The 25,596-nt window shown below is 35.3% G+C and overlaps 1 protein-coding gene across 1 annotated transcript in view; it reads left to right on the top strand.

The window, feature by feature from the left end:
- Positions 1-25,596, top strand: part of ANKRD7 (ankyrin repeat domain 7) — a 1,180,453-nt gene that overhangs the window by 191,026 nt on the left and 963,831 nt on the right. The window contains exon 14 of the mRNA XM_010343808.3: positions 16,106-16,165. The gene's annotated coding sequence lies outside the window, so the exon portion shown is untranslated. The remainder of the gene's footprint in view (positions 1-16,105; positions 16,166-25,596) is intronic.

Genomic DNA, 25,596 nt, shown 5'->3' with positions numbered 1-25,596 from the left:
CTGTCACTGGGGCTGGAATGCACTGGCACAATCAAGGTTCACTGCAATATGGACCTCCAGGGGTCAGGTAATCCTCCAAACTCAGCCTCTCAAGTAGCTGGGACTACAGGCACCTGCCACCACCCCCAGCCAATTTTTGTGTTTTTTGTAGAGATTGAGTTTCATCATGTTGGCCCAGGCTGGTCTCCCAACTACTGGGCTTAGTTGATCTGCCAGCCTTCGCCTCCCAACGTGCTAGGATTACAGGCGTGAGCCACTGCACCCAACCTTGATTATTTAATTTTTAATTTTTGTTTTCTAGTTCTGAATTTGATTAGAGAAAAGGGAGAAATAAATATATTAAGAATTAGGTGATCAGAATTTTAGGCCTAATTATGTCATTTTCTCTTTGACATTGAGCAAACAGATTTGTATCGCTTTCCTTATAGAGGTAGGGCCAGAAATACATAAGCCATTATATTTGTGAGGTCTTTGAAGCCTGTAGAGCACTATAATAATACCAGAAATTGTTATTAAGAAAAAATACAGTATAATGAGTTTTATGTACTTGAAAAAAATTAGAAACCAATATTATCTAACTCTATTAAATTGAAAAGTATGTGACTAATATTATAATGTTCTAAATAACAGCAACAAAATTGCTTGTGACTTCCCAGACGCACACTAATATTCTGACTTACGTAAATGTTAACTGTATTTTGCTTTATTCTGATCTATAAACATTGATGCTAATTGTATTATTGGAATCCATTTATTCATTCTATAAATATGTATAAAGTATTAGTAAAGCAATATGCAAAAAGGCAAAAACTCGTAGAACTACTGTTTCATAATCAAGAATGAAAACATATATGCATATATGTATATATAGATATGCATAAAACACACATGTGTATGTGTGTGTGTGTGTATCTATATATAAAGGAGAGTGAAATATGAATAATTAAGTGATGAAACTGAGGTAGAAAATACAGCATTGGTGTTTAAAGGAAAATATAATTACTGTGAATGTCAATATTATTGGAATCCCAAAGCTGGTTTTCTAAGTTGACGAAATTCAGAAAAATTATACATAAATAAGCCATTTTAGTAATCAGCCAAATAAGATAGCCTGCAATTTGATCTCTTAAACAGAGGACTTAGTGATTTTAAATTTAACATAATTATTGACCCATTAAGATTTATAATGATTACAATTTATTATTAAGTTTGCTATTTACTTTTCTATTATTTCTTACATTTTTGGACTAAATATCTTTTGGTATTTACTTCTCTTCTGTTGGTTTGTTAGTTATTAATTCTTTTCTATTTTTTAGTCATTATCCTATTGCTCAATAGGCACAAATGACTAGTGTCTATCTTATTGGACAGGACACAATAGAACGTTTACATAATAGTGACAATTCTATTGAAAGTCAATGTGTCAGAGCCTTTTAATGCTTTTTCCTACTTTCCCACATTTTCTATTATTATTGTCTTGCATATTAGATTTACATATATTTAAACTGTGTTAGATTTAATATTATTGCTTTTGTATAGTCAATTTATTTATATTTACCTACATATATGACTTTCCTATTGTCCTTACTTATTTCCTTCCTACATTACCATACTTTATCTATAATACTTTTAACCTGAAGATCTCTCTTTAGTACTAGTTTACTTCAGGAAAAAAAATTAATGCATTATTTCATTGATTGTTGCCTGAAAATTTTTTTATTCCATCTTCAACTAAAAGAATATTTTGAAAAAAAAAAAAAAGGTGTATGTTAACAGTGTTTTCTTTCAATGTTTTAAAGATGTTATTCCATTTTCTTGAGGCTTCTATATCATTTAATATAAAATTAGTCACAACCCTGTTATTCCCTTAAGGATAATATGCTTTCTTTGACTGCTTGTGCTTTCTCTGTTGTCAATATGCCTTAGTTTTACTCTGAAGTGCGAAAGGAAGATTGTACATTTATTCTGCTTGAGTTCCAAACAAGATAAATCTGTTTTATCTGTGGTTCACATCTTATTTCAGTTTTGAAAATTCCAGCCTGATAGTTGCTCAAACTTTTTCTTTCTGTCTCTAACCTCTGAGGTTCATGTGTGCATGCACACACACACACACACACACACACACACACACACACACACTTTTATCACGTATAATAAATATATAATCTTTTCTGAATATATCATTCTCTTATCTTCTCTGACTGGGCATTTTCTAATGATCTACCTTCTTCTAATTCTCTAATCTTTTTGCTGCACCGATTCTGCCGTTAAATCCACCTGTTGACATCTTAATTTCAATATTTGCAATTTTAAATTCTAGAATTTATTTTTGATTCTTTTTTTAAGAGGTTTAAATTCTCTAGTACAATTTTCCATCTTGCTATTTATTTGAATATAGAAATCACAGGCATTCTACAGGTCGACTCTGATATGCCCAGTAATTAGGTCATCTATGGTTCTTTACTATCTGAAAAACAGCTTCTAAGCACATTTAAAGCCCCCGTGTGCCTAGAGCTCTCAGGGATTCTAAACAGTGACATGAGCTCACATTTGTTTTTAAAGAATGTATTTTAATTTTACCTGTTTTCCTCTTACCTACTTTGATGGCTTTCGCCTCTTCTTGTATAATGCCAAAGGCGAAATAGTTCATGTGCTTACTCACTCCTCGAGGGGTTTACTGCCTTTAGAATTCAGTTCATCTGGTTGATTCCTGACCTCATTTCCCTGATAGGCTCAAGAAAAGTTACAGTTTTGTAGATTATTTTGATGTTAGCATTTGAATGATGTTTTCTTGTGACTTTATAAATCCTTATTTAAACCTAAGGAAAATAATAGCATATTCTCTAAATTTCTGTTTTAATGTCATCCCAAATTATATTATCTACTTCCCAATGGCTACTGAAATAAAATCCACTAAATAATAGCATTATTAATAATTACCAAAAAGCACAACAGATCAATGTCAATTATTAAAACTTTAAATTCACATGTAAGAAAATATAAAGAGAAATTGATGAAAACAACAGAGACCTGATACCAGTTAGCTTAGTGACCCTTTATGAATCACTTATCATTTCTTATCTGTGTTTCAAATGTCAGTGTAAAAAGTGTTAAGTTTAGAACCTGTTTCTCATCTCTCTACTTATTCTGCCAGCCACCTCCTTCCTCCCCAATGCATACACGCATAACCTGAACTCTAGTTTTACCAAACTACTATTTCTTGTCTCTATTTGTAAAACACTGTGATACATAAATAAAATATGTATTTTGTTTGACATTTTAAAATTGAATTGTATATTTTGTTTTATTCTTTTTTTTTTTTTTTTTTTTGAGACGGAGTTTCGCTCTTGTTACCCAGGCTGGAGTGCAATGGCGCGATCTCGGCTCACCGCAACCTCTGCCTCCTGGGTTCAGGCAATTCTCCTGCCTCAGCCTCCTGAGTAGCTGGGATTACAGGCACGTGCCACCATGCCCAGCTAATTTTTTGTATTTTTAGTAGAGACGGGGTTTCATCATGTTGACCAGGATGGTCTTGATCTCTCGACGTCGTGATCCACCCTCCTCAGCCTCCCAAAGTGCTGGGATTACAGGCTTGAGCCACTGCGCCGGGCTATTTTGTTTTATTCTTACTGGACGCTGAAATACTTGGCCTGGGGGATTTTGCTTTTTGCTTTGCATCTTCGTATTCTCAAGAAGAGAGTAAAACAAAGTTTGTTTGTAAACAAAATGTGCTTGCAAACTTGAAATTTCTTACAAATCTCTCTGGATATTAGACATCCACTATTTAAAACTTGTGGGTTTCCATGCTGACACATTTGAGAAGGTATTTAAGTTGTTCTGCATTTATAATTGTGAAATCATCTATCCTAATCTCTATACATATGCAATATTTTATTCTCTTTCTCATGTTCAAATCTGCTCACATTAACATTCAGATATGTCAAATTGTTCCAGTTTTTTTTTTTTTTTTGATTTCCATTATACCTCTAGTAGTAAAGTAAATTAGAAGACCAAAGGTTAAGTGCGTATATGTAGCAGCCAGAGAGGCCCAATGACTGTCTTCAAAAGCTCTGCCTGAGGCATCTAATATTGCTATAAAATGGAATTCTTACATAAAAGAAAAAAAAACCCAAGGAAAACTATTAATTGTACATTTCCTTGGCAGGTTTGGTAATGGATTTGATAATTTTGTCATCAAGTCATAAACCTCCAATTATGTCCAAGGTAATAGAGCTGTTTTAAGATAACAAAAGCTGCATTTACTCAGTGAAATTACTCAATGTCTTCCCTGTTATGTCAATAACTAGTTTAACAGTGAAGATGGCAAGTAGGGGCAATTTATATAACTTGATGCTATGCAGACATCTAGCATGGAATTTTCAGTTTAACAGTATCACTTGATAATGAAATGTATCAATGGAGTGCTCTTGTTATTAATTATATTAATAACATTTTTATAAAATAAAAATGTAATCAGCAAACTCTGCAGGCTTCCAGCCTGACAAATGTTATGGCAGTGTTAGGTGGATTAGTTTGTTTTCATTTTGAATAGTAACAATAGATATATTAATATTAACATATAAATTAGAATGGCTTAAGTACTACTAATTCATACTATTAATTCACTCGAGCTAAATTCAGTGATAAAATTGGAATAATTATATGAGAATGAATTTAATGATATTCAACAGATCACTTTAGTTGTTACGCATAACTGTCTCACATATCACAACATCATTTTTATATATGCAGATGCTAGGAGGTGAAATAATAATTATTAAAACTTATTCACATCTGGATTAGAGCCAAAGATGAATTGTTTTAGTATATGATTACAACATAAAGTTGTTTCGTTTTCCCTAATTTGCATGCCATTTTTTACAGAAATCCTGAAAAAAAACTTTCTGAGACAAATGTAATGCAAATAGAAAATCATCATCTATGTCTTTACCTGGAAATGTTTGCGTTTGTTCTAAGGAAGTTTTAAAGAAATTTGAGGGTTTTACACTTAATAAAATGGTTTTATTTTTACCATTCCTTTGGATGAAGGAGCATTAGACTACCATGAGTGGTAAGATATATGTGAAAACAAAAACCTATGTACTATTTGCCAAGTAAATTTAGTTTACATTGCATTTTATGTCAAAGTAGTCTAAGCAAACATTCACAAAAGCATCTTGGTCATTGGATAAGAACACACACACACACCATACCTGATTCAGTTATTATCACTCAATGCTTTATTGCGTTCCCTGTACTTGGTGGCACCCATATAAGCTGCAAACTCCTTTAATCCCTGTTGCAACAATGCAATTACAAGAGTCTTATAAACTTGTTGGGGATGAAAGTACAAATTAGTGTTATATCCGTAACAGCCAAGTAAATTGGCTATATTCTAATAATCACTTCTGTTCTTAAGGGTATTTATTCAGGATTTAATGAAAGTGTTAGTAAATGAAAATGTTTGCTAAGGGATATGCGGATGAAATGTTTATTCCAATCAACAACTTTATGTTAAACATGAACTTGACTTCCAGTAGCAGAAAATTTTTCAAATGCTTACAACTCTGAACATTTTATTTTTAACCAGGAGTTTGTCATAGGGTGAGAACCGAAATGAAACAATCACAAGTTTATATATATATATTTATAAAATTTATTTACATATATGTGTATATATGCTTATATATATAATTCTATATATTTGATATGTGTGTACCTACATATATAATTATGTATCTTACATATATTATGAATTTTTATAGCTTTTTGATTAAAAAATTAGAAAAGATGATGAGATAATTCCTGTGGAAAAACATGTACATATTAAACTTCATAGATATGCCTAGGTGCACCACCCTTGGTATAAATTAGTATTGTGAGCCATAGCTAGAAGTTGTCCATAGGAAGAAGAAAAATACTGAGTGAACAAACATTGTATTTTATTTTCAATGCAGATCACTGTAAGAAAATAACTTCTGCTTTCATTAGGATTATTTATTAATCTTGCTGAGATGTGTCACAAAGTGTTAAAATCAGTTCAATCGATCACTTAAAACATCAAAGATTACTTTAATAACATTGTGAGAGAGTTTAGAAGGAAAGTATGGCAATAAAGCAAAGCAGTTAACTTTCAGTTTCGTATGCTTGTGTTTGTGCTTACAATCCCTGGCCTGGGTCTTTTATGAGGATACTTTGGAAAAAATTTGAACACACTCTCCTCCACTATTACTTCAATTAGAATCTTCCACGGTCTAAGCATCTTGATTTTTGACAATTTATTTTTTGGATAACTTTTATGCCTCTGCTTACTATGAAAACCAGCTGAAACCTGGTTTCAGCTCTTTAGGTATTGTGGTATTTTCGTACCCTAATCTAGATGTACTCTTTTAAATATCATGTGAATTTTGCATTCATTCACCAAGTGAGAGAAAGGAGGGAAAATTTACCTAGCAGCTTCTTTCTTCCTTTTCTTACTCATCAAGATTCACCCCACAGGAAGGCAGTTCTCTTGTACTTAGAGATACATCATCTGGCCCTTTTGTGGCCACTCAGAAAGCAGCATCCTGTGCTCTAGAGCGGAGCATTTAATGTGGATGTGGAAGAGGAAAGACTTACAGCTAAGCAGTGAACATAGAAAGCAGCAGGTGTATCTGTAGTTGTGGATCCTGGTGGTTGAATGGTAAAAGCTTATTTGTGTAAATTCTCAATAGCCATTGTTTTATCAGAGAGTAAGAATAAAATAGTAGAAGGAATCTGAAGTCATCAAGTTGCGTGCCTAACACACTACCTGATGGATGAATATTATAACTTGCTGTTGATAACTTGATTAATAGTGAGTTTAAACATTTTTTATGTATCTATTGGGTATTTGTACATTCTTTTCTGTTCATTTCTACTTCAAAACTTTTGCCCATTTTGTTTTGAATTTCATTTTTAAATATTTTTCATTACTTACATAAGTCCTAGTTATTATTGCCTATTATGTACTTTGCAATATACTCTCCTATTTTTTGCTTACATTTTAACTTCCCTTAAGGTGGTTTTTATTGTACAAAAGTCATAAATATTAATATAGGTAAATTTATCTTTCTATGCATCCCTTCATTCATGTTTCTTCTGGAAATTTATTTTGAAAAGATCTTTCCAACTCTAACCTCCCAGACAAATCATTCTCTATTATAGGTCTTCTGTTTTAGCAATAATGAAACTTTTTTTCATTTTACATGACAGTATAAATTGGATATCATTCTAATTTTAGTTTTTCTAAATAGTTCATCAAATAATGTCTACATAATGTATTGAATACTGTCCTTCAATTAATTAAAATGGCTTATGTATCACCTGCTTATAATCCATACATGTGTAAATTTTTTTTTTTAAAGTTTTTGGCTGTCCTTTTGTATTTACTCTTTCATATGAATTTTAGAATTTCTGTTCTAAAATGTGTAATGTCTTTTAAAATCCTACGGAAAATCTTCGTGGGGTTTTATTTAGAAATGAACTGAACTCACAGACTAATTTGAGAAATTAAGAATTGCTTTTATGCATGAATCTTACTTGGAATCTCAACTATAAGATAGATAAGTTTGAAACAATATCAATGGAAGGGCCTAAGCTAAAAAGAAGTCATAGAAAATTCATGGATCATAGCTTGAAATTAATTTCTAAAATTAGTTATAAAAAGAAATGGCAAAATATATTTGATCTTTTAGGTTTTGCTAACTACTGTTACTTAATTGACTTTAGCAAGGAAAGAAAGCAATGGAAAACTCAACTTAGAAGGAGATGAATTACTCTTTAGGCTTTAACTCTTGGATATATGGGTCTGGTCATGTACTGACTAGATATCAAGATCCCCAATGCAGAAAGTTTCTCAGCAACTTCTTTTTACTTTAAGAATAAGTTCTTTATTTCTGATATATGTGACACTTTTATTTTTTAGATTATTTGATTGTATTTATAGCATTTTAAAAGCCATATCTGTTAAAGTCATTGAACTATGATTAAAATAACTGCAACTGTGTGCATTATAATCACCTTCAGAAGCATTTGACAATTTTACAACATGATTATTACAAAGTGCATGAGAGACCTCATTTGATTTGCTGAGTGGCTGTGGCCCCAGAACTCTAGATCTTCTGAGTATGGTAAAATACTCTCTTGGGTTAATAGAAATACTAGCACACTGAGTCAGAGAAAAATATTGACTTTATTTTTGATGTGGGTGCAAAACAAATATGAACAATAGCACGTAAAGAGGTATAATCTGGTTTTATCAGTATTATTGCAAAATTTCTTCCTCATTTTTATTTTCCAGTTTGATTACTGACTTTGAAGTCCATTTTCCCTCATAGGTGTAAATGTTACTTAATTCCTCCTCTCAATGTAAATAATGCCTAATATTTGAGCAACCAAAGTGAGTTGCAAAAAAATGTATAATTTGTAGAAAAGGGAAGGTGTTTATGCTTTAATCTTCTTTTAAAATATTTTTTTCTAGAGCAACATAGTATGAGTTTATGAGTAGGTGTTTAAGAACTGAGATAAAATTTATTACTTGTAATCCCTAAAATATCATTGAATGTGATGCATAGATTTTATCTAGAAAAATAAACCCTTACAAACATGCTGCATTTACTGTTATCAGTGTTTTAAAGCAGCAGTTTCTAATATATCTGAGTATGAGGAAACATACTGAAAATGCTTAAGAATGTGGTTTTACTTTTTAGCATTTGAAAACTGGGAAAATATATCATGAAAAAGAACAAATTGAAGCATAGCAACTATTTTAAAAATAATTTGCAAATTGTTAATCAAAATATACATATACTTAAAAATTATACATATTTGTAAAATGTTATACCAGTATACAGACAATGCTTGATAATCACTTGTATTAACAGGCCAGTTAAAATAAGCTCATGGCTCCCTAGGCATCTAAATCCTACACATTGGGAACCAGTGTTATAGGGAACTCTTTTTGTTTCCCTTCTTTCTCTCCCTCCCATTAACCTTTCTTTTATTAACTTTCCTTAATGATTATCAATAATTATTTTTTTGGCATAGATTATAAAAGGTATAATTTTTGTCCAAACAATTTTAATAAAAAGGAAAGTCACTGAGCCAAAACACAAAATATGAATTGTCTGTATACAACAGTCATACTTGCTGAAGTAATTATCCAAAGTCATGTGACAAACATCTGTTGTCTAAAAATGGAGTAAAAATTAAAGCATCAATTAAATATTTACTAAGAATTATGAAAACAAAATCGTCCTTTGAAAGTTTTTCTATAAAACAAACATATGCTAACTATAAATGTGTTCTGCACAAGACAGTTACATAATTTTACTTTCTGAGTAACTGATACCTTTGTCAAAAAAGAACAAAACATTTTAAAAATTCTAAGCAGCCACAAGTTTACTATGCTTATAATATTAAGTTTCTAGTACCAATGTGTTGACTGAACAAAGTAATATAAGATGTGTGCCTAGTCATATTATGCGGTCATTTTTTTTTATCCATTGAATAAGGGTTTTTGAATGTATGTTTGTGTTAGATTCAGAAGCTATTAAACTAGTAGGGAAGATGAGTCACATGTAAGTACAACCATAACAAAGGGTATAAAATGATGAATTTAAAAATGTATGCACAGACACTTTTCTACTTCTTAAAAAAAGCAATCATCATCAACTTCAGCCATTACAGACCACTTTTTAATAGTGGAATATTAGGTAAAAATAAACGGAGTTAAAAGTATATTAGGTCTGAGTAAATTAATGAGAGAATACTGTGTGCCAGACACTCTGCTAAATGCTAGTGAAACCACCCTAACTAAGAAATAAACTTTGTCCTTAAGAAGTTGCTAGTATGAAAAGGCATATATGAAATAAAATAATTACAAGAATTTTTGTTAATAGATATAATAGAGGTAGAGGCAAATTTAATTGGAGGTTAGAAAATGGAGAGAATAATGTTGTCAATGGAAGAGATGGTTAGAATGCCCCATGGAAGTGTAAGCATGTGTCTTGAGGAGTGAATGGAGTCTGCCAGTCAGATATAAGTATAATTTATATTCCTGGGATGGAGTACTTGACTGTGGACCTTGGAAATTCTTGGAATAGTTTGTGAGACTCTAGAATTTTAGCTGAACATTCTTTATAATATAAAATATAATGATTCAAAATTACTAACAATTATTTTAAACCTCCATATCATTTATCATTCTGTTTCTTACTCCTGTTTCTCTTCATGCACAGACACAAACAAAATCATTCACACAAGAATAATAAACAACATAAAACGTGATTATTCACAATTTGGAGAAGTTCATACAAATTGGTCTGAGATTATGGCAAGAGTTAGCTTTTAAGAATGAAAACACTTACCAATTAACTGTCTTATTTGAATAAGAATTGGAGAGAGGATTCAGATCTTATGTCTCATTTGTGTCCATTACACTTGTTTGCTTCTTGCATGTCTCCATTTCTAAGTTATACACTTAAAACTGTCTCCAGGGCTGTGAAAGGACAGTCTTTTTTGACCCTTTTTATTTAAGTTTCACAAAACAATTGAGTGCAGGCAAAGGAACTTCACTTTTGGTTTCCTTCCACTTCTTCCTTCTAATTTCCAAGAAATTGCAATAAATAGTTCTTGTTTTATTAATAAGGTTATTGTTAACATTGAGATTAATAGTGATGCATTATTATGTAGAAAGCATACCCTGAAAATTAACTGTTATTGTGACACTTACCTTGAGTGGAAGGAAAAAGAGTATAGAAACCTAATATCATGGCTTCATTATCTTTTCCCTGGGCATCTAATGACATCAATTAAAGATAAATGATTGTCTAGTTTTAATGATATACTAGTATATTATCAAGCAAACATTTCACCAGATAATTATTGTGTACATAAATGGAGTAGAACAATTGGGAGACATATGGAAAGTGAGGCATGAGAGGCAACAAAATGCTTTGGAGATCTAGTTAATAGAAATATTTGCTATGGTAGAGTGTATGTCAAATACAGAGGGAATGAATGAAAGAACTATTGGCAAAAGACAGTTTATTTTGAATATTTAACCTGAGTTTCTTATCAAAAAGTGAGAAATTTCATGTGTGTGTTGTTATCAGAATATGCACCCTAACTTTACATAGATTCATTCAAAAGTAATTTTTAAGCTATGCTGTTACTCAAATGCACTAAGTTAATAATACAGTAAATTGAACAACATATATAGAGTATTGCCTACAATTCAGGGATAGCTGAAGCATTAGATACAAAAATATGTGAAAAGACAATATGCTTGCCCACATGGCACCGATAATAGTGTATGTGATGCAGTTTAGGTAACAAAATAGTTATAATTTAGTGGGACTATGGGAATTCCCTCAAGGTAGTGGCAAAAATATTAAGTGAAAATAGTAGAGAAAGTTATAGAATATAGTCTCAAACCCTTTTGGAAGGCCTAAAGGTTTTTTTCATAGTTTCAGTAGAAGTTTCAGCTGAAGGCAGCCTAAATCCCCTTTACATTTAGTTAATAAGAAAAGCAAATAGCTAGGGTATGTCAGGGAGTTTATCTGAATAGCTTGTTTACTCATGGGTTCTTAAAACTAACCTTTGAGCCTGATGGTCCTCTCAGAGGAGGTTAACCAGGGATATTACCCACTAATGATGTTTGCTTTGGGCATTGGAACCTGGCCTTTATCTTTCTCTACATATATTTTGACTTTAAGCCTCTGTTATTAAATCTATACTGAATAGATGGGGAGAGGGCAAACTAGTGAGTGTCTTGTAGCTGTGATCTTGCTCTGTGAGTGGTTCATGACCCCTCAGCCCATTTGTTGACTGTAATCTGTGAGTGCTTTTATTTATCTGTTGTTGAGTCAGGGTCTGCAAAACAGACCCCCACAGGTGGTGACCCTGATATGGGACAACTTATTTAAAATATTGTACAAGATATTATATGTTCCTATGAGAGGATGCAACTAATTTCACAAGACTGGAACCTGGAAAGTTTAAAGGATAATTGGTAATACATATAAGCTTATTGTGAAAAAAGTTTTTCCCCAAATATTTCAAGTTATTTCAAGTAGTTTACATAATTTTTTGAGAAAATTAAGATTAACTCTTCCATTTAACTCTCCTTCAGAATTTTGAAAGACTGACAATCTTTAGACTAATTTAAATAATTTTTTTAAAGAATAAAATAATCTGATGAGGTTTTAAATTAAGTACACAAACTGATTAAGATTTAAATTATTTAAAACTAACATTTCTTCTATAATAATGATAAAGTATAATTCTTAATTAAACTTCCAGAAGTTACTTACAGTTTACTGGAAATCAAAGAAAACCAGACAAAATAAAGATGTCTCAAAATATTGTGCTGGTAAATTGCAAGTTTGAGTTGGCACTAAATGTTTTAGATTAATTTGTTTTCCTAGTTTATTCTGTAGCAATTCTGTTACTTTGGACAAAAGTTGTTTTCTACGTAACAGTTTCCTATTTAAATGAGTTGCAGAAAAATACATTCCCCAGTTGAAGAATCTTTGGTGTGGTAAGAACTATTTGAAAAAATGAGTATTTATATTTAGCTCAGAAGATAGTGAATTGCTAAAGACTTTTATATTCTTTAAAGAAGATGCATAGAAGACATAAAGAGTTGCAAATTTACTTATATTTAAAGTATACAAGCCTTCTTGATATACTGAACTTCAGTGCCAAATGTTTTAAGTATGCTATTACAAATTCTTCCTTGATTCATGGCAAAGTTATATTTTATAGGCAATTATGCTTATATTATTTTGGTGGTTTCTCTTTTTCCTCTTTATCCTCCTTATTGCTGTTCTTTGTCTTCCTCTTCCTCCCCGTCTTCTTGTATTTAATTAGAAAATGAGTTTACTCTGCATCTAATAGTGATGAAATAGAACATATGTATGTGATCTCTCTATATGTTAATAAATTACTAAAGACTCATAAGATATAGCAGGGTTTGCTCAATCATTCACACATTAAAGGGAATTTGGGTTCTTTACAGTATTTGGTTATTACAAATAAGGCTTATATGAACATAGTTTTTATTTTTCTAGCATAAATGTTCACAGGTGCAATTGCTGAGTCACAAAGTGTATGTTTAATTCTAAGAACTTTTAAAAATGTTGATTTTTTTGTTAATAGCTTCTTGCAATCACAAAACTGATTTGTTTTATTTATTTATTTTTGCTGTTTTAACAAATTATCACAAATTTAATAGCTTAAAACAATAAAAATATATTATGTTGTTTTGAACATCAGAAGTCTGAAATGGGTCTCAAAAGCTAAAATCAAGGGGTTAGCAGAGTTGTGTTCCTTCTGAAATCTCTAGGTGAGAATCTATTTTCTTCTCTTTGTATCTTCTAGAAGGCTGTTCACTCATAGATCTTCTGTCTTCAAAACCAGCTATCACATCACTTTGACCTCTGCTTCTGTCATTATATCTACTTTCTTGATGTGATGCTCCTGCCTCCATTTTTCACTTATACTAATGCTTGTGATTACATTGGGTCCCTCCTGGATATTCTATTATAGCTTTCCTTTCTTAAGATCCTTGACTTATCATCCATCGTCTAATCTACAAATCTGTCTATACCTACAAATTGATCAATCACATCTTTTGCCATGGAAGTTAACATATTCACAGGTTCTGGGGATATTGACACGGACATCTTTGAAGGGAACATTATTCTATCTACTACATATCTATTTGTAAGTAACAATCTTGCATTCAAAGTTGAAATCCAAATGTATTAATGTAGTAGTTCTTTTCAAAAATCATATTTAAACAAATGAATTGTTACAATTTTAATAGACATATGGAGTTAAATACAATATAATTTCTTTAAAGAGATAGAAATCATGAAGAGATAAGTTTACCCAAAGTAACAGAAATACTTTCAAATTCTCTCTCCAAATCAAGGTATAAGAGAAATAATGTTCAGCAATGTATTTTATCCACATTTTTGAATACTTTCAATATGGTATTAAGAAATTCAGATAGATTATATTACAGCAGTTTCTCTGCTTGTGAAACAAAGGCTATGCCTTGGTGATAAATTTTTGTTCATTTTTTGCACACACCATATCCTCTATTGATGAACATGGATTGGTATAGTCAATTAAGACTGTAATCAACTAAATATTACACAGAACAAAATTTTCCACTTCATTTGCTTTAATTTATTCTAGTTATAAATGCCACTGCCTTTCTTAACCACAGAATAAATCTCACTCTAAACTCAATTAGTACAGTTTAGAATTAGATGTGAGTTGTTTTATAATTATATCAATTTCAGAGTACCATTTTAATTATCATAACTTTTGTAAAAATATTGGATCTCAGAAAATGACATACATGACTACATTTACATTCTCTCAGTAAAACTTATATAATTTTTTTCATATTTCATTGATTTTACAATTTCAAAAAGTAAACACCTAAACAGATGCTTACTATATTTAATATAAAATCTATGATGTGACATTAAACATTTTTTTCTTCAGTAAAACCTATCTTTAAGAATTGTAGAATGCTCTAAGTGATTTTCTTTTACTTTGCATAAGAGTAAAAAACTTGATGACTACTTCTCATTAATTTTTTCTGAAATATTTTTACTCCATATTGTTTTTTGAAGATGTGGTAATTGGCCTTCCCTCAGTGTTCCTGGAGAGGAGTAAGTGAGGTCATGTCTAAATTTAGCACAGTCTCTGGCATGTAGAAAACCATTGATAACTCTTAGTGTGTGGCCTGCCTCTGATTAGATGATAAACTCTTAGATGGGCACCACAGTTGTTTTTCAGTCATGTTGCAGTGATGCAGAAACTACATGAATCTGCAGCTAATTACTCATCCTGCCTCTGGGCAGGGTCATCTTAAAACTCTTCTTGTTGCCAAACTTCCTATGGTCAAAGTCTCTTGGGGAAACAAGCTCCATGGCCCCCATTGATAATGCATTTCTGAAAGATTTTCATAAATCTACGTTGTTGCTTTTAAAATTATATAAGCTACTTACACATGTACAAAATGATCCTCAAGTCCACCATCACATAGGTAATCACTATGACATTGCAAGGTATCTCATCTGGAGTTTTGCACATGCTCGCTCTCTCTCTCTCTCTCTCTCTCTCTCTCTCTGAGTGTGTGTGTGTGTGTGTGTGTGTGTGTGTGTGTGTATGTGTGTGTCTTTGTGTTTTATACAAAATTTGGGTCCTACCACATGTGTGGTTCCTGTCCAGTTCTTTTCAGTCAACAGATGAACTTCTATATCATTAAATATTTTTGAGAACATAAAAAGAAAAGTCTTTTTTTAAAGAGGTTTAAAGAGGCTTGCATGTATCTTTTCAGTTAAGATTATTATGAATTTATAAGTGTTACTTGATATTATGATTGGAAGTATAGTCACTCTACTTAATACTACATTAATAGTACCAGTGGATCAACTATGATGGTTATTAGTTCAATTGTGTACCCCCAAGTTCATATATTGAAGGCCTAACTCTCAGTATCATAGAATATGACCTTATTTGGAGATAGGTTCTTTACAGAGGTAGTCAAGTTAAAATGAAGTTATTATGGTGTGCCCTAATCCAGTATGACTTGGGTTCTTATTAGAAGAACTTATTTTAATCTTATTAAAAGATAAATTTTGAAGCAAATCATGTACATAAGAAGAATGCCAGATAAAATTAAAGAAACAATTAGGGAAATGCTTCTGCAAGCCAAGGAATTCCAAGGAGTGCCAGCAGACCACTAGCAGCTAGGGGAGAGTCATGAAACAGACTTTTCCTCCCAGCTCTCAGAAAGAACCAACCCTGTTGATACCTTGATCTTATAGTTTTAGTCTTCAGTATTGTGAGACAATAGATTTATTTGTTTAGGCCATTCCGTTTATGGTGCTTTGCTATGATAGCCCAGGCAAACTAATACACAAACATTGTCTTTAAATACTGTATTACATTGATATGTTGAACTGAATATGAAGTCTTAAGGAGTATTTCTCTTCAGCATCAGTTTGAAGTGTACAACATACTGCATTTGAGTAATTTACTTTTTTTTTTGTTTCAGAAAATATCATTGAACAGGATTTTAACAAAACTCAGGCTGGGCAGAGTAACTGACTAAAAGGTAAACTTTTAAACTTTTATTTTAGCTTTTGGGGTACATGTGCAAATTTGTTATGTAGGTATTTTGCATATCACAGAAGTTTGCTGTTCAAATTATTTCATCACTCAGGTAATAAGCGCAGTACCCAAAAGGTAGGTTTGTAATCCTCACCCTCCTTCTACCTTCTACCCTTAAGTAGGCTTTGGTGTCTATTTTTTTCTTCACTCAGTATTTCCATGAGTACTCAAAGTTAAGGCCCCACTTATCAGTGAGAACATGTGGTATTTGGTTTTCTGTTCTTGCATTAGTTCACTAGGATAATGGCCTCCAGCTCCATCCATGTTGCTGCAAAGGATATGTTCTTACTCTGTTTTATGGCTGAGTAGTATTCCATGGTTTATATGTACCACATTTTCTTTATCAAGTTCATTGTTGATGGGCATCTATGATGATTCCACGTCTATGCTATTGTGAATAGTGCTGTGATGAACATACATGTGCATGTATCTTTATGATGTGATAATTTATATTCTTTTGGGTATATCCTCAATAATGGAATTGCTGGTTAAATGGTACTTCAATTTTAAGTTCTTTGAGAAAACTCCAGACTATTTTCCACAGTGACTGAACCAATTTACATTTCCACCAGCAGTGTATAAGTGTTCCCTTTTCTCTGCAACCTTGTAAACATCTGTTATATTTTGGCTTTTTAATTATAGCCATTCTGACTGGTGTGGGATGGTATCTCAGTTTATCTTTGATTTGTATTTCTACTTTTTTCATTTTTTGAAATGGAGTCTTGCTCTGTTGTCCAGCTTGGAGTACAGTGGCACAGTCTCAGCTCACTGCAACCTCTGCCTCTGGGGTTCAAGTGATTCTCCTGCCTTAGCCTCCTGAGTAGCTGGGATTACAAGCATGTGCCACCATGCCTGGCTAATTTTTATATTTTTAGTAGAGATGGGGTTTCACCATGTTGGTCAGGCTGGTCTCGAACTTCTGACCTTGTGATCTGCCTGCCTTAGCCTCCCAAAGTGCTGGGATTACAGGTGTGAGCCACCACACCTGGCTGATTTGTATTTCTTTAATTATTGGTGATCTTGAACTTTTTTCAAATGCTTTTTGGGCACATGTATGTCTTCTAAAAAGTGTCTGTTTATGTCCTTTGCCCACTGGGATTGTTTGTTTGTTGCTTGTTAATTTATTTAAATTCCTTATAGATGCTAGATATTAGACCTTTGTCAGATGCACAGTTTGCAAATGTTTTCTCCAATACTGTGGGTTATCTGTTTACTCCATGGATAGTTCCTTTTGCTGTACAGATCGCTTTGATTTGATTAGGTCCCACTTGTCAGTTTTTGTTTTTGTGGCAGTTGCTTTTGGTGTCTTCATCATGAAATCTTTGCCAGGGCCTGTGTTCATAATGGTATTTCCTAGGTTATCTTCCAAGGTTTTTATAGTTTTAGGTTTTACACTTAAGTCTTGATATGGTTTGGATTTGTGTCCCCTCCCAATATCATGTCAAATTGTAATCTCCCATGTTTGAGGACAGGCCTGGTGGGAGGTGATGGATTCATTGGGGCATATTTCCCCCTTGCTGTTCTCATGATTGTGAGTGTGTTCTCACAAGATTTGGTTGTTTGGTACCTCCCCTTCATTCTCTTTTCTTCCTGCTCCATCCATGTAAGATGTGCTTCCTTCTTTGCCTTTTGCCATGATTGTAAGTTTCCTGAGGCCTCCACAACCACACTTCCTGTACAGCCTGCAGAACTGTGAGTCAATTAAACCTCTTTTCTTTATAAATTACCTAGTCTCTGCTAGTTTCTTATAGCAATGTGAGACAGGTGTGGAAGCAGCTTTGGAACTGGTTAATGGGCAAGAGGTTGGAAGTTGGAGAGCTCAGAAGAAAACAGGAGGATGAGAGAAAGTTTTGAACTTTCTAGAGACTTGTTAAATTGTTATGACCAAAATACTGATAGTGATAGTCTGAGGTGGTCTCAGATGGAAATAAGGAATTTATTGAGAACTGGAGCAAATGTCACTATTGTTATGCATCAACAGAGAGTTGGGAGGCATTATGTCTCTTCCCTAGAGATCTGTGGAACTTTGAACTTGAGAGAGATGATTTGGGCTCTTTGGCAGAAGGAATTTCTAAGCAACAAAGCATTCAAGATGTGGTCTGGCTGCTTCTAACAGAGTAAGGTTATATGCATGAACAAAGAGATAAGCTGAAACTGGACTTTTTCTTTTAATTTAAAAGGAAAGCAGAGCATAAAAGTTCAGAAAATTTGCAGCATGACAATGTAGTAGAAAAAAATCCCATTTTCTGGGGATGAATTCAAGCTGGTTGCAGAAATTTACATAAGGAATGAGGAGCTGAATGTTAGTAGCCAAGGCAATGGTGAAAATGCCTCAAAATTATTTTAGAGAACTTCATGGGAGCATCTCCCATCACAGGCCTGGAGGCCTAAGAGGGAAGAATGGATTCATGGGCAGGGGCCAGGGCCCTACCTCCCTGCACAGCCTTGAGACACTGCTTCCTGTGAGACATTGATCAATATCTGCAGGGATCTGTCCTGCAAACCCTGACTCCATGACAGATGAATAAAATATGCACCAAGTCCAGTGAACAAGTGGGCTAAGGAGATTATCAGCTGCTCTCAGAGGGTTATTGCAGCTACCTGAGCCCTACTGGCTGTTCTTCCTTGCATTTATTCAGTATAGATTTAATTACAGAAGCTCTAAGTCAACAGGCTTGTGGATAATTAACATAGTTAAAAGAGTGGTTTTACAAATGATAAAAGCTTTTGGTTCTGGGGCCCAGAGCAAACACCATGAACAGGTAATCCCCCTTTGACTTCCCTCTGAGAGGACCATCCAGGCACAAAGTTTACATGAATAAACAAGTAGTTAGAGTAGAGTCAAAGAAATATGGGGTAAACAGACTTAACTGGGGAAGCTTCTGTTACCCATAATCTTCACCCTATGACCTAATGCTCTAAGGTAAGAACTGGCTGCCTTCAGTCTTTTCCATTAAAACCTTCCAGCCTTCCAAAAGGTTTTAGACTATGAACTTATAACTATCCTTAATATTTCCCTTAGTATTTTGCCAACCACCCTGAGTAAATCCCAACATTTCTGCATCACAGATCCTCCAGCTCCAGCTGTAGCTAAATGGGCCTCATATGTCTCAGGCCACTGCTCCAGAGGGCTCAAGCTATATGGCTTGGTGGATTCCACAGGGTGTTAAACCTGTGGCTCTGCAGAGGGCAAGAGTTGAGGCATGGGAGCCTCTGCCCATATTTCAGAGGACATATGGCAATGCCTGAATATCTAAGCCTAAGTTTGCTGCTGGGGTGAAGCCCTCATGGAGAACTTCTAGGGCAGTGTGGAGGGGAAATACGGGGTTGAAATCCCCAAATAGATTTCCCACTGGGGCATTGCTTAGAGGAGCTGTGAAAAGAGGTCCACCATCCTCTAGATCCCAGAATGGTAGACCCATCAGCAGCTTGCACTGTGTTCTTGGAAAAACTGCATGTATTCAACACCAGACCATAAAAACATCCAAGGGGGTTGTACTTTCCAGAGTCACAGGGGTGGAGCTGCCCAATGCTTTGGGAACATGCCTGTTGAATCAGTGTGGCTGGAATGTGAGACATGGTGTCAAAGGGGATTATTTTGGAGCTTTAAGTTTTAATGACTGCTGTGCTGGGTTTTGGATGTGCAAGGGGCCTGTGGTCTCTTTGTTTTGGCTGTTTTCTCCCTTTTGGAACAGGTGTATTGATGCAATGACTGTAGTCTCATTTTATCTTGGAAGTAACTAACTTTAAAAAAAATTTTATAGGCTCATAGGTGGAAGGAAGTTGCCTTGTCTCAGTTGAGACTTTGGACTCTGAACTTCTGAGTTAATGCTGAAATGAGTTAAGACTTGAGAAGGGATAATTGTACTTTGCCATGTAAGAAGGGCATGAGATTGGGAGGGGCCAAGGGCAGAATAATATGGTTTGGATTTGTGTCCCAGCCCAAATATCTGCCAAATTTTAATCCCCAGTGTTGGAAGAAGGGCCTGGTGTGAGGCGATTTGGATCATTGTGGTTGACTTTCCCCTTGTTGTTCTTGTGATAATGAGTTCTCATGAGATATGGTTGTTTGGAAGTGTTTAGCACCTCCCCCTTTACTCTTTCTTCCTCTTGCTCCAGCCATGGAGTACAGGCTTTCTTTTCTTCTTCTGCCATGGATATAAGTTTCCTGAGGCTTCCACAGCCATGCTTCCTGTATAACTTGTGGAACTGTGAGTAAATTAAACCTCTTTTTTTTTTTAATTGTAAGTTTCCAAGTCTCAGGTAGCTCTTTATAGCAATGCAAGAATAGACTAATAGATGTCTTCAATCTATCCTAAGTTCATTTTTGTGTATGGCATAAGAAAGGGGTCCAGTTTCAATCTTTTGCGTACGGTTAGCCAGTTTTCCGTGTATCATTTATTGAATCCTTTTCCTATTGCTTGCTATTGTAAGCTTTGTCAAATTATCAGATGGTTGTAGGTGTATAGCTTTGTTTCTAAGTTCTATAACCTGTTCTGTTGGTCTGTGTATCTACTGTGTACAAGTACCATGCTCTTGTAGCCTTATAGGCTTTGAATTCAAATTTGCATAGGTTTAAAATCCTTGTTGTTGGAGGGGAGTGTCCAGGATGGCTAACTAGAAGCAGCTAGTGTGTGCCTCTCTCACAGAGAGGAATGTAAGAGGTTAGTAAATCTAGCACCTTCAACAGAAACATCCAGGTATGTGCACTGTGACTAATCGAAGAAACAATGCAAGTCACAGAGAATGGAAAAAAGCAAGGCAGGATGGTGGCCCACCTGGGAACAACATGGAGTCAAGGGAATCTCCCCTTCCCAGGGAAGCCATGAATAAATGACTGACTTAGGAACTCATGCTTCTCCCACAGATTTTTGCAACCTGTGGGTCAGGAGATCTGCTCGTGAATCCGCTCCAACAGGGCCTTTAGCCTGACACACAGAGCTATGTGAAGTTTCAGCAGTCACTCGGGTATACACGGAGACCCCCCGAGAGACTTATATACCCAGGCTTTCCTGGCTTCCCTGAAAAAGCAGCTGCAATTATGGCTAAGTGGGAGGTTAGACCCCTGTACAGACCCCTAGGAAATGAACTGAATCCAGGGGGTTGAGCAGTGACTGCTTGCAGGGCCCCGTTCCACAGTGCCTCACAGGATATGACCCACTGGCTTGGAACTCCAGTCACCCTTGGGTAACAGTCCCCTGTACAGACCCCTAGGAAATGAACTGAATCCAGGGGGTTGAGCAGTGACTGCTTGCAGGGCCCCGTTCCACAGTGCCTCACAGGATATGACCCACTGGCTTGGAACTCCAGTCACCCTTGGGTAACAGTCTTATACCTCCTGGGTATCAGACTGGAGCTCCTGGGGCAGGGAAGGACAACCATCTTTGCTGATTCACAGCCTCAGCAATTGTTGCCTTAGGGTTCTAGGGAGTCCAAGGCAACTAGGTCCTGGAGCGGTATAGCCACTGCATACTGCAGCAGCCCCATAGAAAAGTGGTAAACTGTTACATGAGTGCCTGTTTCCATATTGCCTTAATGGGCAGGTCCTCCTGTTTTGGACTTCCAGCTACTCCCTGCCAGGACTATTGAGTCACTAGCAGCTCTGCAACTCCCTGGACAGAGCTCTCAATGGGAGGTATGCTTTGGCATTTTTGCTGTCTTGCTGCCCTCACTTCTGTCTCCAGGCTTTGTAGAACCTGTAGGGACCGAGGACTGGTCCAGACTGCCAGCACAGAGCAACTATCTCACAGAAAAGTGGCCAGACAGTTCTCCATGCAGATCCTGGTCCTCACATCTCCTAACTGGGAGGGGCTGCTCAACCTGGAACTCCAGCACAACCATTCTTCCCCAACATGATCACTGCAATCAGAGGCAGCCCAGCATTTCCCCAAGGAGGAAACCCCAAAGTCAACCCACAAACCCTCTGCCCTACAGTGGTATTGGCCTACAGCCCTAACAGCCCAGAAAAGGAACAAAGGGCCTAGCCGTTATTCTGGCATCTTCAGCACACTGTAGCCACCATATGGAGAGGAGTCTAGCCCCTCTTTCCTAAGAACCCTAACTCCTACCTTTCACCAGACAAGGCCCCTGGCTCATGAATGCAGAACAGCTGCCACACCCATGACCCAGCATACCCACTGGTAGTGGCCTGGAGTTTCTCTTGGGCAAGGCTCCTGGAGACATACAACAGCCCCTCTGCCACTGCCACAGTAATAGTTCTATTCCTGCTGCCCTTAGTCAGAGGAAGAAACAAAGAGCCTGAGGGCTACACTCAAGCTTACAGTATGCCACAGCCACCATACAGAGAAGAGACTGATCTCTTCTGCTGTGAGACTTCAACACCCTGCTCCCCAACAAGTGGAACCCCAAGCTCATGCCAGGAGTACAGCCACTTCAGCCCACTGGCTGAACACCCTCACTAATAGTAGCTTCATGTTTCTTAGAGGTGGAGTTGCTCCCCCAGGGGTAACTAAAAGCCTCTGCCACTCCTGCAGTGGAACTTCCCTTGTTACCATCAGGCTAATCAATGAACAAAGACCCTAAGTACCTTATCCACACTTCCAACAAACTGCAGTCAACCCAAGGAGAGGAGGGGTTTGTCTTCCATAGATGCCCCTCATCCTGTGCTTGTCACCAGACAGGAAACCCCAAGCTTTGGCTCACAGAACAGACCATCCATCCTGGGATGATTGTGAAGTGGCATTGATGTCTGGGAGGTAAATAACCAAGATTTGTTGTCTCACAGCTATAGAAAACTAAGATGTAGACACACAAGAGTGAGGTTCAGAGTGGAAGTTTAACAGGTGAAAGAAGGAGAAAAGCTCTCTTGTTACAGAGAGGGGTCCTGGAAAATGGGTTGTACGTTTATGTTATGGAGAGGACTTCTTTCCTTAAATCTCACGAATCAACCTTTGCTAGCTTCTATCTTTTCTTTTGGATCTTCCTAACCCCTCTCAGTCTTCATAGAACTGAAAAGAGTTAGGACCTTGCTCTGGATTAGGTTTTGGCTATGGAAAGGTTGTGGCTGGTTTGATCTTCTATCCAGACTTACTAAAATTTTCTTCCTATCATTAATAAGGCTGTTCTGCTTTCTGATCATTGTATGTTCACTGGAATAGCACTTTTAATTTCTTTCAATAACTTTTTTTTTGCATTTACATCTTGGCTATTAAGCACGAGAGGCCTAACTTTCAGCCTATCTTGGCTTTCAGCATGCTTTCCTGACCAAGCTTAATCATTTATAGCTTTTGATTTAAACTGAGACACGTGTAACTTTTCCTTTCACGTGAACACTCAGAAGCCAATATAGAGTTATTGATTGGACTAATTCCAATATTGTTGACACTAAGAGAATAAGGGAGGCCCTGGGGAAGGGAGAGAAATGGGAAATGGCCAGTCAATAGAGTAGTCAGAACCACACAAAATTTGTTGATTTTGTTCACTGTCTTATATGGGTATAGTTTGTGGTGTGCAAAACAACTAAAATAGTGCCATCAAAGATCAAGGGATACAGGTCACCATAACAGATATAATAAGACTTAACAAGTAGGAAATATTGTGCATATTACCACAGTGTGAGCCAGAGACATGAAGTGAGCATGTGCTATTGGAAAAATTGCTCCAAAAGACTTGCTTGACACAGGGTTCCCACAAGTTTTTACAAGTTGAAAATGTTCAACTTGTAAAAAATGCAGTATCATGAAGCACAATAGAGAGTGATAAAAGAGGTATGCCTATAATTTCATTTATATAATATATATTATATAAGATAGATCTCTTAAATTCTTTGATCATTGTATCCATTCATTTATCAATAATTATTGTTATGTATGATACTGGGATAAAATAACTAGAGAGATAAAATCATTCTGCTTCACAGGACTTTCAGTCAATTTTTTCATTAATAAGATACAATAGTATATCAGAGTCCTATGGCTGTGGTAAAAAATTACCATCCTCCTAAACAGAAATTTTCTCCCTTACTCAGAAGTCTGAAATCAGTATTGCTAGGGCCTGGGACCAAAATAGAGGTGTTAGCAGAGCCGCATTCCCTCTTAAGACTCCAGGAGATAATTAATCCCTTGACTATTTCTATTTCTTTTACATTTTTGGCAGGAAATGGGCAGGGTGTTTCTCCTTCTACCCAGGCTGGAATGCAGATCTCACAACTTACTGCAGCCTTCATGGGCTAAAGTGATACTCCCACCTCAGCCTCCATGGTAACTGGGACCACAGGCATGTACTACCATGCCAAGCTAATTTTTATTTTTATTTTTGTAGAGATATAGTGTCACTGTATTGTTCAGGCTGGTCTCTTGACTCCTGGGCTCAAGCGATCTTCCTGCCTTGGCAAGCCAAAGTGCTGGGATTACAGGTGTGAGCTACCACACTTGGCCAGCTATTTCTATTTCTGGTGGCTACCAGCATTCTTTTGTTTGTGGTTTCATCACTCCAGTCTCTGCTACTGTGATCATATTGTTTTTTCCTCTCTGTCTGTATCAAATCTCCCTCTGCCTTACTCTTTTAAGGCCACTCATGATTTCATTTAGAGCTCAACAGCTAACTCATGATAATCTCCCCATCTCAATATTCTTAACCTAATCATATCTGCAAAATGACGTCCACATGCTCACAGGATTAAGACTTGGATATCTTTGGGTGCCATTATTTAGCCTACCACAATTACTGAAAGATTACTTCAATTTTTCTTTCCTGAGTTAAACCTTAATTTTTAAGGTTTTATAATTTGTATATATTATTGGATTCCATATCCTACTTAAAAATTGTTATCTATGGTCATGAAGCATACTGGTCTGAAGTTTTTTTTTTTTTTTTCCTGATTTAGTATGAAAATACTGTCTTCATAGAATTTTTTGGAAGACTCTATGTAAAATTGATATAGTTTCCTTCTTAAATTTTTGTTAGGTAGAATACTGGACAATCTGGGCCTTTCAGTTTCTTCATGGAAAAGTTTTGAGCTACAAATTCATTTACTTTAATATATAGGATATTAAGATTATTTCATTTTAAATGAGCTTTGTAAATTATGTACTTTAGATAATTTGTCCATTTTCTATGTTTTCACATTTATTAATACAACATTGTTCATAATGTTCCCTATTATATGTAAAAACTAGAGTGAACATGTGTTTCATTTCTGTTATTGATAATTTGTGTCTTTTCTCTTTTTCCATGACTTGTTTGACTAGGAGTTTATCTCTTTTATTGATATACTCAAATAATTAGATTTGGTTCTGTTGATTTTTCTCTATTCATTTTCTGTTTTTTATTTCAGCAATTTCTATTTTAGTCTTTATTATTCTACATCTTCTGTTTAATTTGGGTTCACTTTGCTCTTTCATTTTATGTCGTCGT

This window comes from Saimiri boliviensis, chromosome 10, assembly GCF_048565385.1.
Source record: "Saimiri boliviensis isolate mSaiBol1 chromosome 10, mSaiBol1.pri, whole genome shotgun sequence".
NCBI classification, from domain to species: domain Eukaryota; kingdom Metazoa; phylum Chordata; class Mammalia; order Primates; family Cebidae; genus Saimiri; species Saimiri boliviensis.
The sequence above is the reverse complement of the archived record's forward strand: the minus strand, read 5'-3'. Positions and strand labels throughout refer to the sequence as shown.